The sequence below is a fragment of the Sinocyclocheilus grahami genome, unplaced genomic scaffold, assembly GCF_001515645.1.
Source record: "Sinocyclocheilus grahami isolate Dianchi unplaced genomic scaffold, SAMN03320097.WGS_v1.1 scaffold66.1, whole genome shotgun sequence".
NCBI classification, from domain to species: Eukaryota; Metazoa; Chordata; class Actinopteri; order Cypriniformes; family Cyprinidae; genus Sinocyclocheilus; species Sinocyclocheilus grahami.
In genome coordinates this window covers 1234844-1241452 of record NW_015505245.1, presented here as the reverse complement: position 1 = coordinate 1241452, position 6609 = coordinate 1234844, and the positions used below count along the sequence as shown (strand labels likewise).

At 36.6% G+C, this 6609-nt stretch overlaps 1 protein-coding gene across 1 annotated transcript in view; it reads left to right on the top strand.

The window, feature by feature from the left end:
* The first annotated feature begins 5774 nt into the window (after nucleotides 1–5774).
* Nucleotides 5775–6609, top strand: part of gngt2a (guanine nucleotide binding protein (G protein), gamma transducing activity polypeptide 2a) — a 2128-nt gene continuing 1293 nt past the window's right edge. The window contains exon 1 of the mRNA XM_016271952.1: nucleotides 5775–5934. The gene's annotated coding sequence lies outside the window, so the exon portion shown is untranslated. The remainder of the gene's footprint in view (nucleotides 5935–6609) is intronic.

The following is a 6609-nucleotide window of genomic DNA, read 5'->3' as shown; positions in this document are numbered from 1 at the left end:
CTGCATTTTGTATTTACTTGCATTATCTTTGTGTAATATTTAAATTTGTTTGATGATCTGAAACATTAAAGTGTGACAAACATGCAAAAAAATAAGAAATCAGGAAGGGGGCCAACACTTTTTCACACCACTGTACTTGAATTCCGCGGGAAAACTTGGCAACACTGCTTATGAACCGACCGCAATATAGTGTTTCCTTGGTTACCGCTGTAAACAAAGCAGAGCTGCGCTTTATAATGAGAAGAAAATGCCATTGCCATCGAAACTTTTCTCAAGACAGTTCCCTTCAGTGATACATTAATATAACCCCATATATGTAATGCATTTTTGTACTTATTTTACTGTTTTTTTTTCGGGATCTACAGGGACAGTGATAAAGATCTACCAGTCAATCGCGATCGACGGGTTGGCGACCACTGATGTACAGTATGTGGAAAATAATGTGTTTTTGAACCTTAAACCGCATAAACACATTTCATTACACCAAACACAAAATAATGTTATTTTTAGCAACATCATATGACCCCTTTCAGCTTCAAGTATAATGCACTTTCGTGTTCTATACAGGTCGTTTCATGTTTATTTCCACGCAGTGCTTACTGCGCCAATATTGAAGGGATAGTTCACCCAAAAATGAAAATGTTATGTTTATCTGCTTACCCCCAGGGCATCCAATAAAGATTTTTAAGTCAAACCGTTGCAGTCTGTCAGTTTTATAATGTAAGTGAATGGGAATCACAGCTTTGAGAGAAAAAACATACACAAACAAAACCAAATTAAACCCTGCGGCTCGTGACGATAAATTGATGTGTAAAGACATGAAACGATCGGTCTGTGCAAGAACCTGAACAGTATTTATATCGTTTTTTACCTCTGATTTACTGCAATGTCCAAGCTGTCCAGAGCGCATCCTGAGCGGGTTCAAGAGCCGGCGCCTGACGCGTCTTCTTCTTGCTTTACGGCAGATCGCAGACTTATAAGTGTATTACTGCCACCTATCTCTCAAATGGACCACTATCTACAATCTCAATTAGGAGTGTCAATGGTCCATTTGAGAGATAGATGGCGGCAATGCACTTATAAGTCTGCGATCCGCCATAAAGCAAGAAGAAGAAGAAGACTTGTCAGGCGCCGGGCCGCCGGCTGTTGAACGCGCTCAGGATGCGCTCTGGACAGTTCGGACATTGCGTGCAAATCAGAGGTAAAAAACTATATAAATACTGTTCAGCTTCTTGCACAGACCGATCGTTTCGTGTATTTACACATCAATGTATCGTCACGAGCCGCAGGGTTTAATTTGTGTATGTTTTTTGACTCTCAAAGCCGTGATTCCCATCCACTTGCATTATAAGACTGACAGACTGCAACAGTTTGACTTAAAAATCTTAATTTGTGTTCTACTGAAGAAACAAAGTCACCTACATTCAACAGGTCTGGCAGTAATCAGGCCTGCGTGTGGCTAGTGAAATTTAACTCAGCTTTCTAAAATAATGTGGTTAATTGCAGTTCTTTCATGATTTAACAGGAGGGGGCAATTCATTTTTCACGTAGGGCCACGTAGGTTTGGACAGCTTTTTTCCCTTAATAAATGAAATCATAATTTAAAAACTGCATTTTGTATTTACTTGCATTATCTTTGTGTAATATTTAAATTTGTTTGATGATCTGAAACATTAAAGTGTGACAAACATGCAAAAAAATAAGAAATCAGGAAGGGGGCCAACACTTTTTCACACCACTGTACTTGAATTCCGCGGGAAAACTTGGCAACACTGCTTATGAACCGACCGCAATATAGTGTTTCCTTGGTTACCGCTGTAAACAAAGCAGAGCTGCGCTTTATAATGAGAAGAAAATGCCATTGCCATCGAAACTTTTCTCAAGACAGTTCCCTTCAGTGATACATTAATATAACCCCATATATGTAATGCATTTTTGTACTTATTTTACTGTTTTTTTTTCGGGATCTACAGGGACAGTGATAAAGATCTACCAGTCAATCGCGATCGACGGGTTGGCGACCACTGATGTACAGTATGTGGAAAATAATGTGTTTTTGAACCTTAAACCGCATAAACACATTTCATTACACCAAACACAAAATAATGTTATTTTTAGCAACATCATATGACCCCTTTCAGCTTCAAGTATAATGCACTTTCGTGTTCTATACAGGTCGTTTCATGTTTATTTCCACGCAGTGCTTACTGCGCCAATATTGAAGGGATAGTTCACCCAAAAATGAAAATGTTATGTTTATCTGCTTACCCCCAGGGCATCCAATAAAGATTTTTAAGTCAAACCGTTGCAGTCTGTCAGTTTTATAATGTAAGTGAATGGGAATCACAGCTTTGAGAGAAAAAACATACACAAACAAAACCAAATTAAACCCTGCGGCTCGTGACGATAAATTGATGTGTAAAGACATGAAACGATCGGTCTGTGCAAGAACCTGAACAGTATTTATATCGTTTTTTACCTCTGATTTACTGCAATGTCCAAGCTGTCCAGAGCGCATCCTGAGCGGGTTCAAGAGCCGGCGCCTGACGCGTCTTCTTCTTGCTTTACGGCAGATCGCAGACTTATAAGTGTATTACTGCCACCTATCTCTCAAATGGACCACTATCTACAATCTCAATTAGGAGTGTCAATGGTCCATTTGAGAGATAGATGGCGGCAATGCACTTATAAGTCTGCGATCCGCCATAAAGCAAGAAGAAGAAGAAGACTTGTCAGGCGCCGGGCCGCCGGCTGTTGAACGCGCTCAGGATGCGCTCTGGACAGTTCGGACATTGCGTGCAAATCAGAGGTAAAAAACTATATAAATACTGTTCAGCTTCTTGCACAGACCGATCGTTTCGTGTATTTACACATCAATGTATCGTCACGAGCCGCAGGGTTTAATTTGTGTATGTTTTTTGACTCTCAAAGCCGTGATTCCCATCCACTTGCATTATAAGACTGACAGACTGCAACAGTTTGACTTAAAAATCTTAATTTGTGTTCTACTGAAGAAACAAAGTCACCTACATCTTCGATGCCCTGGGGGTAAGCAGATAAACATCAAATTTTCATTTTTGGTTGAACTATCCCTTTGAGACTTTTCGGCGATTCGCAGTCTTTAAGTCCATATGGCCTAATTTGTGCTGTCATTGATGGAAAAAACTGTTTACTTATAGTAGTATTTGTAACAGTATAGAAATACTACAGAGTAACCGCAGTTTATCAATGTGCATGTCTGGTTTGGTGGCGCATCTGGTAAAGCGAGTGCGCCTGTGTGGCAGCGACTCGGGTTTGAATCCAGTCTGCAGTGTTTCCTTCAGCCAATGTTCAATGTCTGTGTCCAATGTTCCACTGATGTTCTCTGGATAATTGAGTTGACTGGTATGCTGGGGGTGTTAGTAAAAGGCGATTTCTTAAGCTGTGCCATTATTTATAAAGGTTAATTTATTTCATTAGAAGCACACAATAATTGTGCCATTAGCACACTTCAAGTTTACTTGGAATGCCATTGCAATGCATTTTAAAGTCACTAAAAGTAAGGGATAGTATGACCTCAGTTTGTTATTAGTATGATATTCATGTATGTTCAGCACTCTTACAGTGTAATTGAATTGCAATTGTAATGTCACCAAAATACATTTGAAGTTTATGCTGAATGAATTCTGCATTTCAAAATTAAATAAGAGTGGATATTTAAAGTGCACTTAAGTATACTTGGAATAGTTCCACTTTAGCACAAACAAGTATATTTAATACAACTTTAGTTGAACTTCAGCACTGCTTTTGCACAACTAAAATGTATTTAGTACAAATATAGTTGTTCCAATTTAGCAGACTTTAAGTATACCAATTTATAGGGTGCCACAAATAAATTTAGTTATACTAAAGTACATACAAATAAATTATACTTAAGTATACTATTTTTTCACTAGGGGCAATATTGTAATGCATTACTTTTAAAAATAACATTTCCCAACACTATTGTTTTAGTACCACAACCATTTTTAAGTGTCCCTGCATACAACAGCCATATCATTCATGTGACAGGGAAATTCAGATGGGACAGTCATTGTTAATGAATCAACTAACAATTTATTTAATTTCATTTAAAACAAAATGACATTACTGTGTTTTAAAATTTATGAATATAAGCTATCACAAAATTTAAAAAGAGCCAACAGGAAGGGGAATAAATAACCTTGCTCTATATTTCACAGTGAAAATCAAGAGAGAGTGACATCTCTGAGTCTGATCTCTTGGATTAAGACAGTCAAGACAGTCAAGACCTTGTGATGGGATTAGCTAAGGTGACACACTTGAGGCAAGAAGCTTGTCTCCAGGATAACAGATCACTCAGATGAAGCCTTTAATTGGCATTGACATCACAAAGATAAAAGACCAAATATAAGATCCTTGTAGGTCAGGGATTGTTTTTCAGTCAATGTGCATTTCAGTTCATTCTGATCGTATTGATTCTAAATGTGCTGATTGGTGTCACTACAGCCTACAGATGGATTGTGGTATGGGACAGGGGACTGAATAAATGTCAACAGTCACATATTACTGGCCTGGGCCTCTGTCAAGAGAGATCAGAGGTCACTGTATTTCTTGCCTTGACAATGTAATTAAAAATGAGTGGTATTGATTTAGTTTTTTTTCAATGACACCATGCCAGTTATCTCCATTATTATCGATTATAATAGATGATGAGCTGATATACCAGCTGGGCTGATTAACTGGCTGTTTTGAGTCTACTAAAAGTCTTGTCGATTAAAAATAAATGTTGTTGAAACATTTTGAAGCATAAATATTTAAGAAATGTTGTAATAAATGCATTTGTTATTAATTTTATTGTATAATGTACAATAAGTATTTTCAATAAGTATTTATTAAAAAAACTGTGTAATAAATGTACATTTCCAAATCTTGAGTGAATATTGTACAGTATTTATTAAAAAAAAAAAGTAATACATTAATGTTTCCAATTTCTTGAGGGAATATTGACTTATTTTAGGTTAGATACTTTTTTGTTAGTTTTTTTTAATTTTTTATTTCAGCTAATGGTGTGTGTGTGTGTGTGTATACGTATGTATATACATTTTTATTTGACTAGCTAAAAAGTTTATATTTTTATTAAATTTGTTTGTTTCAAGTTTAAGTAATTTCTTTTTATGGTTTTATTTGTAGTTATCTAAAACAAGTCAAATGTTGAGTAAATATTGTGTAGTATTTATTCATCGGTATTTAGTTATTCATTTCACTTCAGAAATGTTATGTACATCTTATCTGTGTGGATCCTATTAAATTATTCATATATAAGAATTATGTATAAGCCTTGTGTGTAAACATTGTATTTTCAGCCACTCTGTTCCCTACAGTCATTGAAAACCCCATAGCAGTCAACCACTTATTTGTTCTTCTGGAAGTGATTTGGGTTAAGAGGATAACTGACTTGGTAATAAGATGGCTCACACACTCAGTCGGTCACGTCTAGGCTACCTGCTTCTTATTCAAAATTAAATCTAAAAAAGATCAGCGACACGTTGACCTAAAAAATTTCTTAAATACATCAACTGCACAGATAGATCCTCTGAACCAACTTTCCATGGCACGTTCCATAAAATGAAATCTTGGAAGAAGAACAGCCCACATACACTGACAAATAAACCGCTCTGCCTTGATTCCGGGTGATTTGATCTAATTAATTACCAAGATGGCTTAAGCTGATCAGAAATCTGGATGAAGGAAGTGTGCTTGTTGGGGATCAGTCTCCACCCCCCTCAGCTCTTACCATCTGGAGGGGATCCTGAAGAGACGACGGCAGCAGACCGAAGCGCTCAGTTCATCACCAGACCCCAAACCCTGTACATGGTCCCTTAAAGTGCAGAGAGGCGACCCGTTCCCTCCATCGGCTGCTCCACTGACCAATAGGTAAGTGAAACAACCAGCAGTCTAGGTGACAAATCTGTATTATATTCATAATAAATATATTTTAAGGTTTAATTATAGGAATGACAATATACATATAACTACACAGCCAGAAAAATTAGAGTAAAAGCTATGAGGAATTGTGAATAATGTAATGTAATCTTCTCATTCAAAATTAATTGCAGCAGTTGAACAACATCTTACCTCAATGGCAGAACCATAAAATTTGAGTTATCACAATTGTTGATCATATTTGTTAGCATGTTTCTCCATAAATATGTCCATGTACAGTACATGTTTACTTCATCATGCTTATCTGGGAAATACTACTAATGATCTTGACAATATTACATCATCATTTTAGGTGACATTAACTACAGTAACCACATTTTGTAGAATATAATACATAAATAGCTATAGGCCTCACAGTATACTGTAGTTATGGTAGAATAGAGGTTGCAGGCATTTACGACATACACTTGTTTATTATAATAAAATTTGATTGAATATTAGGAATGTGGTGCCTCAATCAGAATTTAAAGAGAGAAGATGAGTAGAGTTTTTAAAATTTACATCTAAAAAAAACTCAAAACAATCACACCGCTAAGACAAGACTAACTTGTTGCATGACCGGTTTAAATTGTTTTGTGTTGTTATTCAGTTATCAGGAGACCCCCC